Below are 20,957 nucleotides of genomic sequence, written 5' to 3'. Positions count from 1 at the left end.
GGCTACACCCATCGCTTAACAATGGACTGAAAGCTTCAAATGAGCTTTCTTTGTTTTTGCTGGTTTTTGTAGGTAACTTTGATCAGTAGAGTAAGGATGCTTTGATCTTTATATTATTCATAGCTTTGTCACCTACTAGGGGTAATTTTTTGATTGGTCAAACACTTTTGGTACTTGTATAAGCTTGCAAATATGGATAATATTTTATTCCTGATGATGATATAATTAATGTCGAAATATTGATTCCCGACACGATGACGTGCATTTCAATACTTGGAGTAGGCCTATGTATTAATACTATCTTTAAACTTTTTAATTTTAAAACAAATTGCAATCTATTATCTAGGTCCATCAGTAGGCCTACCAGCATATTAAGCGTAATAATCGTCTTCCAAAACTAGGTAATTTACAGTGTAACTTGATAAATCAATTTTCAACAAGCATTTGAGAAAACTTCGATTTGTATATCGTTTTGACCTACTGTATTTTGATCAAAATTCAAATCATTATTTGATGCATATAAAATTTACATATTAACTTTACGAATTGTTAAATTGTAACTTTAGGCCTAAACCTAACATTAACGTTAACCTGAATTATAACCCTCAACGTACCTAACCAAAACCTGTTTATATTATTAACTAATACTATGTTTAACTAATGCATTTATATATATTTTTTTCAAAAATATAGCTTCTATATGCATTGAGTCCCCGGAACCGGAGGCCAGGGGCCCAACACCCCCACCCCCACCCCGCACACACGGCCCTCCACTTTTTGGCAGAAAATATATAATGTCTAAGCAAATGTTTGTATAATCTTAAAGAAATGCTAGTGGGCCCACTACTTTGAAAAAAGTTCCGCGGTCCCTGCTACGGAAAAACTAAGTAACAAGTAACTTTGCCCGTCTAAATTTTATGAAATAAAAGTACTCTAATAATGAATAGGCCTACTGTTATAATGCTTAGAAATTACAAGCTATAATGTCCACAGTCCCTATATTTTTGCAATAATATTTTTATTTAACCAGAGGCTTTTTAAAATAAATCACATGAGAATGAAGTTAGGCTCTTGTAAAATAAAAGAAAAAAATCCCTCGAGCCGGATTTGAACCAGCGACCTAAAGATTTCAATATAGAGTATATATATTTCAAAAAAGATTTCAGCTTTACCAACTGAGCTACCTAAGAATATATGCGCATATACAATCCGACTCGTTGAAAAAAAAGTCAAGTCATTTACTAAATGAGAAATGCAAATAAATAAATAATTAATATTGATTTCATGTCCAGATCTACCTCTACGGCTTTTCAAGTAAACGTAAAAACCCAACTGTACCGATATCCGTCATACTTGTTATTATTTTTTTGAACTGTATGAATGGAAATTATATGTTACTGTGATTAATTGTTTCGACACTCACAAACACTCATTTACTGAGACAACTCACCAAATAACCTCTTGTCACAAGCAAAATATGCTCATCTCGATTGCATCTCTTTGGTCCTCTGGCCCGCAAAATATCCTCAACAAGTATTAATTCTCACCCTGCAATCTACACAGATCACCCCCAAGAGGACATATGCGTATAAGATGGTTTGGCTACACCACTACTGGATCTTCAGAACCTCGGTTTGCCGCCAAACAACATTATGGAAATACACCAATGACAGGCAAAAATGATGCAAGCGTCGTAAGTAAATAAATACTATGATTATTTAAAAAAATATTTGTAATTATGGCTTCTACCATACAACAACCTATTTAAGTTACCCTTTACAAAGCATGAAAAAACCTTATCAATATCATAGTTTATTTGTTTAATTAATTTAAATTTTAGAGTGACAGGTATTCATTCATTTATATTTTTAAAAAAAATGACAGCCAGGAGTCTTCAACATGATGACGGCTAGTGGACAATAACAACAAAAATATTGAATAAAACAATGTTGAGGAAAATGTAACATCCCTCGAGCCGGATTTGAACCAGCGACCTAAGGATTTCAATAAACGAACTCTACAGTCCTCCGCTCTACCAACTGAGCTATCGAGGGTTACATAATACATACAGTAATTGCGCACTTAACGTCCCATACAACAGATACTGAAACAACATTAACAATTCTGTAGGAGTGCGTTGGGGTGAGGACAGAAAATGAGACGTTGGGGTGTGTGTGCGTGTTGAGAGTGAGATAAAGCAGGAGTTGGGTTAATCACGTCAGGGGGGCTGAATTTTGCAATATTTGGCAGTAGGCCTACTTGATGCAATACATAATGCAATTCCCGTGCGTTACACCAGGTATCCCATATGGTCTAGTGGCTAGGATTCGGCGCTCTCACCGCCGCGGCCCGGGTTCGATTCCCGGTGTGGGAAAGCATGTTATTCTTCTCAAAGTTCTCAACATTGTGCTGGTATACTCAAGACTGTCTTTATTTTATTGTCCATGCAATATCAAAGCAAAACTTTATAAATAAATGCGTGAAATATAGAATAAAAATATTAATATATGAAAATTGATGTCAAGTGGTAAATATATAATAATGAATTAGAGAATAGATTAATTATATAATAATAATAATAACATTATTATTATTATTATTTTGTAGATGGATACATAATGATTACAATTTTGTTCAGACAATTAATTTAAAACTTTCTATTTGATAGGCCTATCCATATTTTAGGAGAAACATGTCTTACTTGATGCATTTATATATTTTTTAAATATAGCTTCTATATACCATTCATGCTGTCTCTTATACACATCTAGATGTGTATAAGAGACAGACAACATTATGGAAATACACCAATGACAGGCAAAAATGATGCAAGCGTCGTAAGTAAATAAATACTATGATTATTTAAAAAAATATTTGTAATTATGGCTTCTACCATACAACAACCTATTTAAGTTACCCTTTACAAAGCATGAAAAAACCTTATCAATATCATAGTTTATTTGTTTAATTAATTTAAATTTTAGAGTGACAGGTATTCATTCATTTATATTTTTAAAAAAAATTCACAAACTTTCGATCCTTCGAATTTCAGAATCTATATTGGGAATCACAAAATTCCCAATACCGATTTTGCCAAGTTCCTAGGAGTTTATCTTGACAGTGCATTAAATTGGAAAAAACAAATCTCCCAAATTGAAAATAAAGTATCCAAAAGCCTTGGTATCATTTTAAGGTTATCCTCATTTGTTCCCTTTAACGTTCTTCGTATTCTCTATTACTCCCTTATTCTTCCTTATTTGAGTTATTCCAATATTGTTTAAGGTAACACTTACCCGTCTAACTTAACTATACTCCAAACAATTCAAAAGATTAAGGCTATCAGGATTATATCTGGCACCCAACCACCATCTCATACTTCTACTTTATTCTCTATCTCAATCTTCTTAAGCTCGCTGATATAAACTCCCTTCAACAATATTTATTTATGTACAATTCTAATCACTGTATTGTACCAATTAATTTCTGTAAAATCCAATCACCAAATAAAATAAAAGAGAAAAAAAAATCCCTCGAGCCGGATTTGAACTAGCGACCTAAGGATTTCAGTGAATGAACTCTACAGTCCTCCGCTCTACCAACTGAGCTATCGAGGGTTACATAGTAATTGCGCACTTAACGTCCCATACAACAGACACTGAAACAACATTAACAATTCTGTAGGAGTGCGTTGGGGTGAGGACAGAAAATGAGACGTTGGGGTGTGTGTGCGTGTTGAGAGTGAGATAAAGCAGGAGTTGGGTTAATCACGTCAGTGGGGCTGAATTTTGCAATATTTGGCAGTATGCCTACTTGATGCAATACATAATGCAATTCCCGTGTGTTACACCAGGTATCCCATATGGTCTAGTGGCTAGGATTCGGCGCTCTCACCGCCGCGGCCCGGGTTTGATTCCCGGTGTGGGAAAGCATGTTATTTTTCTCAAAGTTCTCAACATTGTGCTGGTATACTCAAGACTGTCTTTATTTTATTGTCCATGCAATATCAAAACAAAACTTTATAAATAAATGCATGAAATATAGAATAAAAATATTAATATATGAAAATTGATGTCAAGTGGTAAATATATAATAATGAATTAAAGAATAGATTAATTATATAATAATAATAACATTATAATTATTATTATTATTATTATTATTATTATTTTGTAGATGGATACATAATGATTACAATTTTGTTCAGACAATTAATTTAAAACTTTCATTTGATAGGCCTATCTATATTTTAGGAGAAACATGTCTTACTTGATGCATTTATATATTTTTTAAATATAGCTTCTATATACCATTCATGTTAATATAATTAATATAAAATAAAATTAATTGAAACGTCTCCAAGCTAATTATTAAAAAGCATCCTTCCAGCCGGATTTGACCAGTGACCTTAAGGATTTCAGTTAATGAACTCTACAGTCCCCGCTCTACAAAATGAGTTATCGAGAGTTATTAAACAAAACTTTAAATACGAGTAGTGTGGCCGAGCGGTCTAAGTCGCTTGTTTAAGGCAACAGTCATTTCGATTGCCTGGGTTCGAATCCCACCGCTGCCAATTAATTTTGAATAAATATATTTTTTCCCTGATATCCCTGTGTTTTTTAACCACCATCTATATATGTGTATTCTAAAATACTTTCAATAATTTCTTACATTGTTCTCATTTCATATCAGTGTATTCTATAATACTTTACTTTCAATAATTATTTACATTACTTACATCATGTTGTCTAATTTCAGAATGCCCATTTTGCCGGTGTCATAATGAATACAAAATATAGACTTTACTATGGGTAGCGTGGCCGAGCGGTCTAAGGCGCTGGTTTTAGGCACCAGTCATTTCGATGGCGTGGGTTCCAATCCCACCGCAGCCAATCATTTTTTCGATAAATGCTTTTTTCTGATAGCCTATTGGGTTTTCAATTATCGGTATTATGAATGTGCAAAACTCCAATAGACATACTGTAATTCATTAATTTTACATTTTATTTTCACATCATATTATCTGGTTTCGGAACTCTCCAAATTGTCTGTATCGTATTGATTAAAAGATGTTGTACAATGATTATTAAATGCTATTATTCAATGGTGATTTCTACCATACAATAACCTACTTCAATTATTCTTTACAGATATCATAGTTTACTTGTTTAATTATTATTTTAATACATTTACTGAGTTATTCAGTAAAACAATGAAGAATGTAAAATCCCTCGAGCCGGATTTGAACCAGTCACCTAAGGATTTCAATGAAGGAACTCTACAGTCCTTATAAATGAACGTTAACTGTAAACCAACCTTAACGTTAACCTTAATTCTAACACTAAACATTACAAACTATTCACAATAGTTATTCATCGTATCCGTACTGTTACTGCTGATGTTAGATGAGTTAAACGCGTATTGCAGGAGGAAAAATACGCATACGCACAGCTAAATGTAAATACGCACGTATACTGATCATATCACTATAGCAACCGATGGCTGCTACAACAGTTGGTTATAAAATACTAAAATAAAAAGACGGCGATTGACTTATAAAGCAATTAGTAGAGCATGCATCGTACACTAAACGGAAAATTATTATACTTTGGTTAGATTTAATGCATTCAATAATTTTCTTTGGGCCTTGCAGGCATTTTTTCAAGCATTAAATCTAACCTTCGTAAAATAATTTTCCTATAGTGTACTATGCAGAGCTCTACTAATTGCTTATTATTAACTAATACTATGTATAACTGATGCATATATTTTTATGTAAATATAGCTTCTATAGACCATTCATGTTGAATATATTGCCTATTCAATGAAAAAGCTCCAAGATAATTATACAAATAACCATCTCTAGCATTGGATTTTAACCAGCGACCTATTGAGGGGAACGTTTATATATGGGTAGCGTGGCCGAGCGGTCTAAGGCGCTGGTTTAAGGCACCAGTCATTTCGATGGCGTGGGTTCGAATCCCACCGCTGCCAATTGCTTTTGAATTAATATATTTTTTCTGATAGCCCCGTGTTTTTCAATCACCATCTATATGAGTGTATTCTAAAATACTTTCAATAATAATTTACATCGTTTTCAGTTGTACATCATAATGTCTCCTGTAATTTAATCTCCATTTCTCCATTTTGCTGCCAACAAACTTTCGATCAACCACAAGAGGTTTAGCTTCATTCTGTTTCGAAACCCAGAAATCACAAAGTGACGATCTTCCACACTTCAAAATTTATATTGATAATTATGAACTCCCCGACACCCAATCTACTAAGTTACATGGGGTCCATTTAGACAGCGGATTAAATTGGAAGAACCATATCAACCAAATTGAAAACAAAGTAGGCCTATCCGAAAGCCTTGGTATCATTTTTAGGTTATCCTCATTAGTTCCTTTTAACGTTCTTCGTATTCTCTATTACTCCCTTATTCTTCCTTATTTTAGTTATTCCAATATTGTTTAAGGTAACACTTACCCGTCTAACTTAACTATACTCCAAACAATTCAAAAGATTAAGGCTATCAGGATTATATCTGGCACCCAACCACCATCTCATACTTCTACTTTATTCTCTATCTCAATCTTCTTAAGCTCGCTGATATAAACTCCCTTTAACAATGTTTATTTATGTACAATTCTAATCACTGTATTGTACCAATTAATTTCTGTAAAATCCAATCACCAAATAAAATAAAAGAGAAAAAAAAATCCCTCGAGCCGGATTTGAACTAGCGACCTAAGGATTTCAGTGAATGAACTCTACAGTCCTCCGCTCTACCAACCGAGCTATCGAGGGATATACAAAATATACAAAACCCACTCGTTCAGGGAATCAAGTCATTTACCAAATGTAGTGTGCAATTAAATTAATTATTAATATTTATTTTGTGTCCAGATCTACCTCTACGGCTTTTCAAGTGTAAATTTTGGACTGCATGGTAGAAACCCAACTATACCAATATCCGTCATACTTGTCATAATTTTGTTAAACTGTATGAATGTATACGATGGTTACCAGATAACTAACTGCGGTACCTAGTCAGGGACGGATCCAGAAGTTTTCAAACGAGTAATGATTGAACTAGAAGAGTCTATTGTTCCTAAATTTATAGAATCCAGTATTATTAAGTTTTATACTCATTTTGTTGACGACATACTAGTGCTAGCTACACCCTGTCTCTTATACACATCTAGATGTGTATGGGGGGGGGGGACACAACAGTTTCAGAATAAGTAAGTAAGTAGCACATAATTCATTCATTCATTCATCTTTTATTTCAGAATTACAATCCATAGAACAACAACAACAGAACAAGGCGATCAAGAGCACAAGAAAAAGTAGATAAACACAATTTGCTGTATCTACTGTACACAAAAGCAACATTGATTTGCATTGAAATTTTTAAAATTTTGCGGCAAAGTGGGGGGAGGAGGTGGCACGTGCCCCTGCCTCCCCCTCCACCACTGGATCCACCCCTGCTAGCGTTCTTCAGAACCTCGACTTACCGACAAACAACATATGGAAGTACACCAATGGCAGGGCAAAATGGTGCAAGCGCCATAAGTAAATAAATACTATGATTATTTAAATAGTATTCCCAATTATGGCTTCTACCATACAATAACCTATTTAAGTTACGGTATATTTTACAAAGCATGAAAAACCTTACCAATATCATAGTATATTTGTTTAGTTGATTTAAATTTTAGTCAGCGTGACAGGTATTCATTCATTCATTCATTTATTTATAAAAAAACAAAAATGGCTTGGCTGTGTATATGTCAAACATTCTAATGGTGAATGACAGCCGAGTGTCTTTAACATGATGACGGCTAGTGGAACAATAACAACTACAAAACATTCACTAATTAAAAAAAAAATAACATCCCTCGAGCCGGAATGAAAGAACTCTACAGTCCTCCGCTCTACCAACTGAGCTATCGAGGGATCCTACTCCAAGCACTCACTTAAAGTCCGATTAACCGAATATCACAGACTCTCATTCAAACCACTAGGGACACTGACACTAAAAAACTCATCTTTGTGGGTGGGTTAAGTGAGGTCGTTGGGTGAGTGTGAGTCGTTGGGTGTGTGGGGGTGTGTGTGTTGAGAGTGAGATAAAGCACGTCATTTTAAGCACATGATGCAGTACACGATGCAAATCCCTTGCTTAATGCGGTCATCCCATATGGTCTAGTGGCTAGGATTCGGCGCTTTCACCGCCGCGGCCCGGGTTCGATTCCCGGTGTGGGAAGTACATCTTCTTTTTTTCAAAGTATTCAACGTTGTGTTTGTATACGGAAGACTTCCATATTTCATGCAATATCAAACTAAAACTTTAGTATATTTATATAATTTAGGTTACCGTTTTGTATCTTTTTATGTTGAATCTCTGTTACAAATGTTCCCCTTACTAAGGTATTATTATAATTCTTGATAGGGTTTACAATATGAAATTGATATCTATTAATCTTAAGAAAAATACGTTAAGGAAACTACTTAAGGATTGCTGACCTAAAACTGTATTTACGTGTATTGATGAATTCTATAAACAAACTGACGGCGTCTCAATGGGCTCACTCCTTGGACCAGTTTTAGCCAATATTTTAATGACTGAACTAGAAGAGTCTATTGTTCCTAAATTTATAGAATCCAGTATTATTAAGTTTTATACTCATTTTGTTGACGACATACTAGTGCTAGCTACACCCAATGATTTTCATCACATCCTACGTCACTTTAACACTTTTCATAAACAGATTAGTTTTACCTTTGAATCATTTGAAAACAGTGATTTAGTACATTTTCTGGATTTACAATTTGACAACAGCATATGAAGCATGATATATATCGCAAAAACACACATACAGGTCAATATATCCATTATGATAGCTTTGCACCATGGAACCATAAGATTTCTTGGATTCGTAGTTTAGTTTCAAGAGCCCACAAACTGTGTACTCCCGATAAACTCCAAGCTGAACTTTGTAACATTAGAAAATTTATGCCATGGAATGGGTACCCTTTAAAAGTGGTTAACCATGTACAGTACTCAATAAATTAAATGAACCTAAATTTATACGGTACATAGGCCTACTGATGATAGCTTGATTAAGATCTGGGTTAGATTGCCTTATCTAGGAAATGCAGGCGAATCCATTTTACGTAGATGCTTAAACAAAGTAAAGAAACACTTAGTTAAAAGAGGTAAAATTCATAACTTTATGGCAGTACAAAATGATCTGATAGTATTATAAATTATCATAATATACACTGTGAGGCATTCCAATATGTTTTAGGTTTACAAGGTATACTTAAAAAATGATAATGCAGCCTGTAATGTAGATAATAAATTAGGTTTAATATTTTCTAATACTAACATTATTGACAGTTCGCAAAATTGGTCTACTATAGTATTGTTTAAAGAAGCGTTTTCTATACGTAGGCTACACCCATCGCTTAACAATGGGCTTAAAGCTTCAAATGAGCTTTCTTCGTCTTTGCTGGTTCTTGTAGGTAACTTTGATCAGTAGAGTAAGGATGCTTTGATCTTTATATTATTCATAGCTTTGTCACTTACTAGGGGTAATTTTTTGATTGGTCAAACACTTTTGGTACTTGTATAAGCTTGCAAATATGGATAATATTTTATTCCTGATGATGATATAATTAATGTCGAAATATTGATTCCCGACACGATGACGTGCATTTCAATACTTGGAGTAGGCCTATGTATTAATACTATCTTTAAACTTTTAAAGTTTAAAACAAATTGCAATCTATTATCTAGGTCTATCAGTAGGCTTACCAGCATATTAAGCGTGATAATCGTCTTCCAAAAATAGGTAATTACAGTGTAACTTGATAAATCAATTTTCAACAAGCATTTGAGAAAACTTCGATTTGTATAACGTTTTGACCTATTTTAATCAAAATTAAAATCATTATTTGATGCATATAAAATTTACATATTAACTTTTAAATTGTTAAATTGTAACTTTAGGCCTAAACCTAACATTAACGTTAACCTGAATTATAACCCTCAACGTACCTAAGCAAAACCTGTTTATATTGTTAACTAATACTATGTTTAACTTATGCATTTATATATATATTTTCAAAAATATAGCTTCTAAAATATGCATTGAGTCCCCGGGGCCAGGGGCCCATCACCCCCTCCCCCCGCCCCGCACACACGGCTCTTCACTTTTTGGCAGAAAATATATAATGTCTAAGCAAGTGTTTGTATAATCTTAAAGAAATGCTAGTGGGCCCACTACTTTGAAAAAAAGTTCCGCGGTCCCTGCTACGGGAAAACTAAGTAACAAGTAACTTTGCCTGTCTAAATTTTATGAAATAAAAGTACTCTAATAATGAATAGGCCAACTGTTATAATGCTTAGAAATTACAAGCTATAATGTCCACAGTCCCTATATTTTTGCAATAATATTTTTATTTAACCAGAGGCTTTTTAAAATCAATCACATGAGAATGAAGTTATGCTCTGGTAAAATAAAAGAAAAAAATCCCTCGAGCCGGATTTGGACCAGCGACCTAAAGATTTCAATACATAAACTCTACAGTCATCCGCTTTACCAACTGAGCTACCTAAGAATATATGCGTATATACAAACCGACTCGTTGAAAAAAAAGTCGTCATTTACTAAATGAGAAATGCCAATAAATAAATAATTAATATTGATTTCATGTCCAGATCTACCTCTACGGTTTCAATTTTTCAAGCGTAAACGTAAAAACCCAACTGTACCGATATCCGTCATACTTGTTATTATTTTCTTGAACTGTAGGAATGGAAATGATATGTTACTGTGATTAATTGTTTCGACATCACAAACACTCAGTTACTGAGACAACTCACCAAATAACCTCTTGTCACAAGCAAAATATGCTCACCTCGATTGCATCTCTTTAGTCCTCTGGCCCGCAAAATATCCTCAACAAGTATTAATTCTCACCCTGTAATCTACACAGATCACCCCCACGAGGACGTATACGTATAAGATGGTTTGGCTACACCACTACTAGGGACCTTCAGAACCTCGGTTTGCCGCCAAACAACATTATGGAACTACACCAATGACAGGCCAAAATGATGCAAGCGTCGTAAGTAAATAAATAAATACTATAATTATTTTTAAAAAAATATTTGCAATTATGGCTTCTACTATACAATAACCTATTTAAGTTATCCTTTACAAAGCATGAAAAAACCTTATCAATATCATAGTTTATTTGTTTAATTAATTTAAATTTTAGAGTGACAGGTATTCATTCATTTATATTTTTTTTTAAATGACAGCCAAGAGTCTTCAACATGATGAAGGCTAGTGGAACAATAACAACAAAAATATTCAATAAAAAAATGTTGAGGAAAATGTAACATCCCTCGAGCCGGATTTGAACCAGCGACCTAAGGATTTCAATGAACGAACTCTACAGTCCTCCGCTCTACCAACTGAGCTATCGAGGGTTACATAGTAATTGCGCACTTAACGTCCCATACAACAGACACTGAAACAACATTAACAATTCTTTAGGAGTGCGTTGGTGTGAGGACAGAAATGAGACGTCGGGGTGTGTGCGTGTTGAGAGTGAGATAAAGCAGGAGTTGGGTTAATCACGTCAGTGGGGCTGAATTTTGCAATATTTGACAGTAGGCCTACTTGATGCAATACATAATGCAATTCCCGTATGTTACACCAGGTATCCCATATGGTCTAGTGGCTAGGATTCGGCGCTTTCACCGCCGCGGCCCGGGTTCGATTCCCGGTGCGGGAAATTATGTTACTGTTCTCAACATTGTGCTGGTATACCCAAGACTGTCTTCATTTTATTGTCCATGCAATATCAAAACAAAACTTTATAAATAAATGCATGAAATATAGAATAAAAATATTAATATATGAAAATTGATGTCAAGTGGTAAATATATAATAATGAATTAGAGAATAGATTAATTATAATATTATAATTATTATTATTATTATTATTATTATTATTATTTTGTAGATGGATACATAATGATTACAATTTTTTTCAAACAATTAATTTAAAACTTTCATTTGATAGGCCTATTTATATTTTAGGAGAAACATGTCTTAATTAATGCATTTATATATTTTTTAAATATAGCTTCTATATAGCATTCATGTTAATATAATTAATATAAAATAAAATTAATTGAAACGTCTCCAAGTTAATTATTAAAAAGCATCCTTTAAGACGGAAGTTGACCAGTGACCTTAAGAATTTCAGTTAATGAACTCTACAGTCCCCCGCTCTACAAAATGAGTTATCAAGAGTTATTAAACAGAACTTTAAATATGAGTAGTGTGGCTGAGTGGTCTAAGTCGCTGGTTTAAGGCACCAGACATTTCGATTGCCTGAGTTCGAATCCCACCGCTGCCAATTACTTTTGAATAAATATATTTTTCCTGATATCCCTGTGTTTTTTAACCACCATCTATATATGTGTATTCTGAAATACTTTCAATAATTTCTTACATTGTTCTCATTTCATATCAGTGTATTCTATGATACTTTACTTTCAATAGTTATTTACATTACTTACATCATGTTGTCTAATTTCAGAATGCCCATTTTGCCGGTGTCATATTGAATACAAAATATAAACTTTAATATGGGTAGCGTGGCCGAGCGGTCTAAGGCGCTGGTTTTAGGCACCAGTCATTTCGATGGCGTGGGTTCGAATCCCACCGCTGCCAATCATTTTTTCGATAAATGCTTTTTTATGATAGCCTATTGGGTTTTCAATTATCGGTATTATGAATGTGCAAAACTCAATAGACATACTGTAATTCATTAATTTAACATTTTATTTTCACATCATATTATCTGGTTTCGGAACTCTCCAAATTGTCTTTATCGTATTGATTAAAAGATGTTGTACAATGATTATTAAATGCTATTATTTAATGGTGATTTCTACCATACAATAACCTACTTCAATTATTCTTTACAGATATCATAGTTTACTTGTTTAATTATTATTTTAATACATTTACTGAGTTATTCAGTAAAACAATGAAGAATGTAAAATCCCTCGAGCCGGATTTGAACCAGTCACCTAAGGATTTCAATGAAGGAACTCTACAGTCCTAATAAATGAACGTTAACTGTAAACCAACCTTAACGTTAACCTTAATTCTAACACTAAACATTACAAACTATTACACAATAGTTATTCATCGTATCCGTACTGTTACTGCTGATGTTAGATGAGTTAAACGCGTATTGCAGGAGGAAAAATACGCATACGCACAGCTAAATGTAAATACGCACACATACTGATCATATCACTATAGCAACCGATGGCTGCTACAACAGTTGGTTATAAAAAACTAAAATAAAAAGACGGCGATTGACTTATAAAGCAATTAGTAGAGCATGCGTGTTTTTCAATCACCCTCTATATGAGTGTATTCTAAAATACTTTCAATAATTATTTACATCGTTTTTCAGTTGTACATCATAGTGTCTCCTCTAATTTAATCTCCATTTCTCCATTTTGCTGCCAACAAACTTTCGATCAACCACAAGAGGTTTAGCTTCATTCTGTTTCGAAGCCCAGAAATCACAAAGTGACGATCTTCCACACTTCAAAATTGATATTGATAATTATGAACTCCCCGACACCTAATTTACTAAGTTACATGGGGTCCATTTAGACAGTGGATTAAATTGGAAGAAGCATATCAACCAAATTGAAAACAAAGTAGGCCTATCCAAAAGCCTTGGTATCATTTTTAGGTTATCCTCATTTGTTCCTTTTAACGTTCTTCGTATTCTCTATTACTCCCTTATTCTTCCTTATTTTAGTTATTCCAATATTGTTTAAGGTAACACTTACCCCTCCAACTTAACTATACTCCAAACAATTCAAAAGATTAAGGCTATCAGGATTATATCTGGCGCCCAACCACCATCTCACACTTCTACTTTATTCTCTATCTCAATCTTCTTAAGCTCGCTGATATAAACTCCCTTCAACAATATTTATTTATGTACAATTCTAATCACTGTATTGTACCAATTAATTTCTGTAAAATCCAATCACCAAATAAAATAAAAGAGAAAAAAAAATCCCTCGAGCTGGATTTGAACCAGCGACCTAAGGATTTCAGTGAATGAACTCTACAGTCCTCCGCTCTACCAACTGAGCTATCGAGGGATATACAAAATATACAGAACCCACTCGTTCAGGGAATTAAGTCATTTACCAAATGTAGTGTGCAATTAAATTAATTATCAGTATTGATTTTGTGTCCAGATCTACCTCTACGGCTTTTCAAGTGTACATTTTGGACTGCATGGTAGAAACCCAACTATACCAATATCCGTCATACTTGTCATTATTTTCTTAAACGGGGGGGGGGGGGGGGGAACACAACAGTTTCAGAATAGGTAAGTAGGTAGAACATAATTCATTCATCTTTTATTTCAGAATTACAATCCATAGAACAACAACAACAGAACAAGGCGATCAAGAGCACAAGAAAAAGTAGATAACCACAATTTGCTGTATCTACTGTACACAAAAGCAACATTGATTTGCATTGAAATTTTTAAAATTTTGCGGCAAAGTGGGGGAAGGAGGTGGCACGTGCCCCTGCCTCCTCCTCCACCACTGGATCCGCCCCTGCTAGCGTTCTTCAGAACCTCTACTTACCGACAAACAACATATGGAAGTACACCAATTGCAGGCCAAAATGGTGCAAGCGCCGTAAGTAAATAAATACTATGATTATTTAAATAGTATTCCAATTATGGCTTCTACCATACAATAACCTATTTAAGTTACCGTATATTTTACAAAGCATGAAAAACCTTACCAATATCATAGTATATTTGTTTAGTTGATTTAAATTTTAGTTAGAGTGACAGGTATTCATTCATTCATTTATTTAAAAAAAAAACAAAAATGGCTTGGCTGTGTATATGTCAAACATTCTAATGGTGAATGACAGCCGAGTGTCTTTAACATGATGACGGCTAGTGGAACAATAACAAAAACAAAACATTCAATAATTTAAAAAAAAAGTAACATCCCTCGAGCCGGATTTGAACCAGCAACCTAAGGACACCAATGACAGGCCAAAATGATGCAAGCGTCGTAAGTAAATAAATAAATACTATAATTATTTAAAAAAAATATTTGCAATTATGGCTTCTACCATACAATAACCTATTTAAGTTATCCTTTACAATGCATGAAAAAACCTTATCAATATCATAGTTTATTTGTTTAATTAATTTAAATTTTAGAGTGACAGGTATTCATTCATTTATATTTAAAAAAAAATGGCAGCCAAGATTCTTCAACATGATGACGGCTAGTGGAACAATAACAACAAAAATATTCAATAAAAAAATGTTGATAAAAATGTAAGGTCTAAGGCGCTGGTTTTAGGCACCAGTCATTTCGATGGCGTGGGTTCGAATCCCACCGCTGCCAATCATTTTTTCGATAAATGCTTTTTTATGATAGCCTATTGGGTTTTCAATTATCGGTATTATGAATGTGCAAAACTCAATAGACATACTGTAATTCATTAATTTTACATTTTATTTTCACATCATATTATCTGGTTTCGGAACTCTCCAAATTGTCTTTATCGTATTGATTAAAAGATGTTGTACAATGATTATTAAATGCTATTATTTAATGGTGATTTCTACCATACAATAACCTACTTCAATTATTCTTTACAGATATCATAGTTTACTTGTTTAATTATTATTTTAATACATTTACTGAGTTATTCAGTAAAACAATGAAGAAAGTAAAATCCCTCGAGCCGGATTTGAACCAGTCACCTAAGGATTTCAATGAAGTAACTCTACAGTCCTTATAAATGAACTTTTAACTGTAAACCAACCTTAACGTTAACCTTACTTCTAACACTAAACCTATCAAAACTTGCTGATATGTAATTGTGAATTTTCTACATAAGTTTCTACATAATACTCATATAAATAAATTCCCTAAAATTAATTAAAAACGCTCCAATAATTTAATGTGAATTAAAAAGGGATATCCCTCGAGCCGTATTTGAACCAGCGACCTAAGGATTTCAATTTTCAACTCTACAGTCCTCCGCTCTACCAACTGAGCTATCGAGGGATATGAATGAACGGGTCGATCACGAATGAGATACCTTTGATTGTCCGAGTTGGCTTGGTCATTTTTTTTTGTGAGTTTATGATAGTACTATGTTGCTATAAAAATTGATGTGGTCCTTTTTTTTGTGAGTTTATGATAGTACTATGTTGCTATAAAAATTAATATACATTTACAATTTTGTCTGAAGCAATCATATTGATAAATATTGTGTACTATTTTTATTTCTTTAAAACATCTTAACAATTGTTCGAAGTGGGTTGAATTGAGAGAAGAATATAAGTCGTGAGTATAAGAGTGAGATAAAGCAGGAGTTGGGTTGATGACGTGTGGCCGCATTTTGTAACAGAATAATTTGCGACTCGCACGAATCACACCAGCACTCCCATGGTCTAGTGGTTAGGATTCGCCGGGGCCCGGGTTCGATTCCCGATGTGGGAAGCACTATATCTTTTTTTCCAGTGCATACGTTTAACAGTGTGCCTGAATGGTCTTTATTTTGTCGGTCTATGCATGGAGAAACTATTTTCTCTATAGTCTATGTAATGTCAAAGTTAACCAGGACTATATGCCAACATTATTTGAGCACCTGTGAATAATGTCCTGGCGGGCCTTGCCCCTTAAGTTGCTGGGGAACGGTGTGGTGGTGTTTGGTTTCATCTGCGTTGGTTTTTTTTTAAACGTCTTCTAAACCTAAATTTATTTTACTTGATAATCATTTTTCAGCAACCATGAAAGGATTCAATAATTTTCGATACATATAAAATTTACATATTAACTTTAAATGTTTATAATAATTTGTCCAAAAGGAAATAACATAACTAGTACACTACTGGATTTATGCAGGCAAACTAAGATTGTTTAAATAAATCAACTTTAACCGTAAACCTAACCTTAATGTTACCTTAATTCACCAACACTAAAACCTAATCAAATCCTGTTGATATGTTTAAATTTAAGTAAACTAAAAAAAAATCAAACATCCAACCAGCGACCCAAGTATTTTAATGAATGAACTATATCGTCCTCCGATCTACCAACTGAGATATCGAGGGATATTAACGTATCACTATTGAGATATTCTTTATTTTGGTCATTTTAATAATAATAATAATAATAGTGTAGTTTTATATAGCGCACAAATCCATCTAATGTAAGATGCTCAGGTCGCTTGAAATGTGGACTAGGAACTCGATCAATGACTTTCTTCGCCCCTAAGCAGGCCCGTATCCTGGGGGAGTTTTTATGGTTCGGGAGAACCCCCCTTTTCTAGCAAACCCCCTCTTTTCTGGCACACCCCCCTCTTCAAATTTCCCAAATAAGTCAACCCAACTAATGCACTGCAAACCCATCCAGACAAAGACCTTTTCAAACATATCTGCTTTTATAGCATTAATTAGACCCATAAAGCACAAAACTCCCCTCGCTTTTGGGGTTTCGACGACCCCACCGGGGCTTCGACCGTAGACCTCACGCCCAGAAAACCCCACCTTGGAAGAACCTGGCTACGGGCCTGCTAAGGGTCCCTTCGTGTCTGTGCTACCCGGTAACCCGGTACCTGCAACTCTCGTCGTCCACCATTTTTGTGTGAGTTATGATCATACTATGCTTCTATAAAAATATTATTATATACATAAAGTTTTTTTTTGTGAAGCAAACATAATAATTATTATTGTCTGCTTATAAATCTTTAAAAAAGTTTAAACAATTCTTTGAGAGTGGGTTGAGGGATAGAAAGTATGTGAGTGGTATGTTGCGTGTTGAGGTGAAATATAGTAGTTGGGCTGGGCTGGGTATCTCTACCAGAAAGTTTGGAACAATTATATGTTTCACGTAACTCATTAACTACACACAATCCCATTTGGTTTAGTGCCTATGATTCGGCGCTCTCACCGCAGCGTCTCGGGTTCGATTGTGAATCGAAGCCACTAGACCATATGGGACTTCTGGTGTAGTTAACAGGAAGCATGAATTATAAACTTGTCATGTTAGAGTGATTTTTGTAACGGGCAAAACAAGTTCATATGTCGATAAATAGTCAGCACTCTTTCCTTCCTTTTTTTGAGGGAGGTGGGGTGTGTAGTGTTGTGAGATCATTTAGCGAATAATTTTCAAACTAATCTAATATTATTTTTTGCTTTCAAGTCTCAAAAGATGAGGAGGTGGGGGTTACAAAACAATACAGAAGACGGTTCCCCAAGTCATTTAAACGTATATGTCATTCTAATAGAGGAGTGCCCTGTTACTTTCTGCTGCTGCAAATATCTGGATCCGTACCAGTACCTCACAGCCTCTCCCGAGTATAAATAATTCAGAAACCTAAGCCTATCAGGCAAACAAAAATATTTATCCCAAAAAGTACTGACAGCGGTGGGATTCGAACCCACGCCATCGAAATGACTGGTGCCTAAAACCAGCGCCTTAGACTGCTCGGCCACGCTACCCATATATTATAACCTTTTATAACCTTAAAATATTGGGTTCGGTCATACTAATTAGGGTCAAAACAACTGTCAGCAACCGTCAAAACCCGTACCAGTACTGACTATCGTTGACGGTTGCTGATGCTCAGGGTCATACTAACATGCATACGGATTGCTAATAAAGCCGATAATACTCCTGAAGACATTATAAAACCTTGTAATTTAATTTGGCTTACAATGATGATCAAAACATAGCGATTAATGTATATATATATATATATATATATATATATATATCAGCTGTCTCTTATACACATCTAGATGTGTATAAGAGACAGATATATATATTAGAAAGTATGATGTACTGAATGAATTATAAATTTATATCTTTCTGTATATAAATATAGCTTCTACATGAAATTCTTGTTAATAAATTACTAAAAATTAATTGAATACGCTGTAATACTTTAATATTATTATTATTTAATATATTTATTATAAAAAAAATCCCTCGAGCCGGATTTGAACCAGCGACCTAAGGATTTCAATGAATGAACTCTACAGTCCTCCGCTCTACCAACTGAGCTATCGAGGGATATGAAAAACAGCGTCGCTCTTACGTTCACAAATGAGATGCTCTTGATTATCCGAGTTAGCTTGGTCATTTGTTGTGTGTGAGTCGTGATCATATTATGCTGCTATAAAAATTATATCCATTTAATTGTATATTAATCAACATTATCTTTTTTAATCTGTAGAACATTTTTTAGCATCTTTCGAGTTGAGGGACGAAAGAATACCGTATGTGAAGTTGAATGATTATAGTCACTAATAATAATAAACAGTATTTTAATACTTTACTTTTGTGTTTGATATTTTTTAATGATTATTGCGCAGTAATATTGGGACAAGTAAAATTGTCTTCAGGACAAGGGTTCTGGGACAAATGACAAAATATTAAACAACACTGAGTGTATTCTAAAATACTTCCAATAATTACTTACATGTTCTCATTTCATATCAGTATAATACTTTACTGTCAATAGTTATTTACATTACTTACATCAAGTTGTCTAAATTCTAAATGCCCATCTTGCCGGTGTCATATTGAATACAAAATATAAGATTTTACATGGGTAGCGTGGCCGAGCGGTCTAAGGCGCTGGTTTAAGGCACCAGTCATTTCGATGGCGTGGGTTCGAATCCCACCGCTGCCAATAATTTTTTGAGATAAAATGCCTTTTTCTGATAGCCTTTTTGGGCTTTTAATATCGGTATTATGAATGTGCAAAACTCAATAGATATACTGTAGTTTATTAATTTTACATTTTATTTTCACATCATATTGTCCGGTTTCAGAACTCTCCATATTGTCCTTATCGTATTGATTAAAAGCTGTTGTACAATGATGATTAAAATGCTATTTGTTAATGGTGTTTCTACCATACAATAAACTACTTCAATTATCCTTTACAGATATCATAGCTTACTTGTTTAATTATTATTTTTATTACATTTACTGAGTTATTCAGTAAAACAATAAAGAATGTAAAATCCCGGATTTGAACCAGTCACCTAAGGATTTTCAATGAAGGAACTATACAGTCCTTATAAATGAACTTTAACTGTAAACCAACCGTAACATTAACCTTAATTCTAACACTAAACCTATCAAAACTTGTGATATGTAATTATGAACTTTCTACATTAAGTTTCTACGTAATATCCATATAAATAAATTGCTTAAAATTAATTGAAATCGCTCCAATACTTTAAAGTGAATTAAAAAGAAAAATCCCTCGAGCCGGATTTGAACCAGCGACCTAAGGATTTCAGTGAAAGAACACTACAGTCCTCCGCTCTACCAACTGAGCTATCGAAGAATATGAATGATTCCGTCGATCACGAATATTGACGAGTACGATATGAACGGATATGAACTCTAGGCTTCAGTATACCATATCCCAATCAATCGGGTATAGTGCAATTGGCGTCTTCCATGCATTTTGAGCACGGCTGAGTAGGATTCGGGTAGATAACATGGGGTGGGGGGCTGCATTTTTTTAACAGATAATTTACGAAAAATATATGTTTCATGCAAATCACGAACCACACCGCAATCCCATATGGTCTAGTGGCTAGGATTCGGCGCTCTCACCGCCGCGGCCCGGGTTCGATTCCCGGTGTGGGAAGCACATTATATTTTTGCACTGTGCACACGTTAACATTGTGCTTGTATTTTGTACCCACAATAATCTTTGTTTTGTCGGTCGAATTAAAATTTTAAGTTAAAAACAGCGACACCTTGTTTCTAGGTCCATCAGTACCAGCATATTCAGCGTAAACATCTTCCAAAACAT

The 20,957-nt window shown here is 34.2% G+C and overlaps 16 non-coding genes across 16 annotated transcripts; 8 read left to right on the top strand and 8 right to left on the bottom strand.

Moving 5' to 3' along the window:
- Positions 1-1,966: 1,966 nt before the first annotated feature.
- Positions 1,967-2,054, bottom strand: Trnay-gua. Its single transcript is given in 2 exon segments — positions 1,967-2,002; positions 2,018-2,054. It is a non-coding gene; the product is annotated as a tRNA-Tyr (tRNA).
- Positions 2,055-2,302: 248 nt separating this feature from the next.
- Positions 2,303-2,374, top strand: Trnae-cuc. The gene has a single exon. It is a non-coding gene; the product is annotated as a tRNA-Glu (tRNA).
- Positions 2,375-3,526: 1,152 nt separating this feature from the next.
- Positions 3,527-3,614, bottom strand: Trnay-gua. Its single transcript is given in 2 exon segments — positions 3,527-3,562; positions 3,578-3,614. It is a non-coding gene; the product is annotated as a tRNA-Tyr (tRNA).
- Positions 3,615-3,853: 239 nt separating this feature from the next.
- Trnae-cuc lies at positions 3,854-3,925 on the top strand. The gene has a single exon. It is a non-coding gene; the product is annotated as a tRNA-Glu (tRNA).
- Positions 3,926-5,909: 1,984 nt separating this feature from the next.
- On the top strand, positions 5,910-5,991 carry Trnal-aag. The gene has a single exon. It is a non-coding gene; the product is annotated as a tRNA-Leu (tRNA).
- Positions 5,992-6,719: 728 nt separating this feature from the next.
- Positions 6,720-6,807, bottom strand: Trnay-gua. Its single transcript is given in 2 exon segments — positions 6,720-6,755; positions 6,771-6,807. It is a non-coding gene; the product is annotated as a tRNA-Tyr (tRNA).
- A 1,387-nt stretch (positions 6,808-8,194) lies between these two features.
- Trnae-uuc lies at positions 8,195-8,266 on the top strand. Its single transcript has one exon. It is a non-coding gene; the product is annotated as a tRNA-Glu (tRNA).
- Positions 8,267-11,415: 3,149 nt separating this feature from the next.
- Trnay-gua lies at positions 11,416-11,503 on the bottom strand. The gene is given in 2 exon segments: positions 11,416-11,451; positions 11,467-11,503. It is a non-coding gene; the product is annotated as a tRNA-Tyr (tRNA).
- Positions 11,504-11,739: 236 nt separating this feature from the next.
- Trnae-uuc lies at positions 11,740-11,811 on the top strand. Its single transcript has one exon. It is a non-coding gene; the product is annotated as a tRNA-Glu (tRNA).
- Positions 11,812-12,676: 865 nt separating this feature from the next.
- Positions 12,677-12,758, top strand: Trnal-uag. The gene has a single exon. It is a non-coding gene; the product is annotated as a tRNA-Leu (tRNA).
- A 1,378-nt stretch (positions 12,759-14,136) lies between these two features.
- Positions 14,137-14,224, bottom strand: Trnay-gua. The gene is given in 2 exon segments: positions 14,137-14,172; positions 14,188-14,224. It is a non-coding gene; the product is annotated as a tRNA-Tyr (tRNA).
- Positions 14,225-16,090: 1,866 nt separating this feature from the next.
- Positions 16,091-16,177, bottom strand: Trnay-gua. The gene is given in 2 exon segments: positions 16,091-16,126; positions 16,141-16,177. It is a non-coding gene; the product is annotated as a tRNA-Tyr (tRNA).
- A 2,927-nt stretch (positions 16,178-19,104) lies between these two features.
- Positions 19,105-19,192, bottom strand: Trnay-gua. The gene is given in 2 exon segments: positions 19,105-19,140; positions 19,156-19,192. It is a non-coding gene; the product is annotated as a tRNA-Tyr (tRNA).
- A 540-nt stretch (positions 19,193-19,732) lies between these two features.
- Positions 19,733-19,814, top strand: Trnal-aag. Its single transcript has one exon. It is a non-coding gene; the product is annotated as a tRNA-Leu (tRNA).
- A 578-nt stretch (positions 19,815-20,392) lies between these two features.
- Positions 20,393-20,480, bottom strand: Trnay-gua. The gene is given in 2 exon segments: positions 20,393-20,428; positions 20,444-20,480. It is a non-coding gene; the product is annotated as a tRNA-Tyr (tRNA).
- Positions 20,481-20,717: 237 nt separating this feature from the next.
- Positions 20,718-20,789, top strand: Trnae-cuc. The gene has a single exon. It is a non-coding gene; the product is annotated as a tRNA-Glu (tRNA).
- The last annotated feature ends 168 nt before the right edge of the window (positions 20,790-20,957 follow it).

Source organism: Anneissia japonica, unplaced genomic scaffold, assembly GCF_011630105.1.
Source record: "Anneissia japonica isolate Jap-2015-1 unplaced genomic scaffold, ASM1163010v1 scaffold251325_len469956_cov165, whole genome shotgun sequence".
Taxonomy (NCBI): domain Eukaryota; kingdom Metazoa; phylum Echinodermata; class Crinoidea; order Comatulida; family Comatulidae; genus Anneissia; species Anneissia japonica.
The sequence above is the reverse complement of the archived record's forward strand: the minus strand, read 5'-3'. Positions and strand labels throughout refer to the sequence as shown.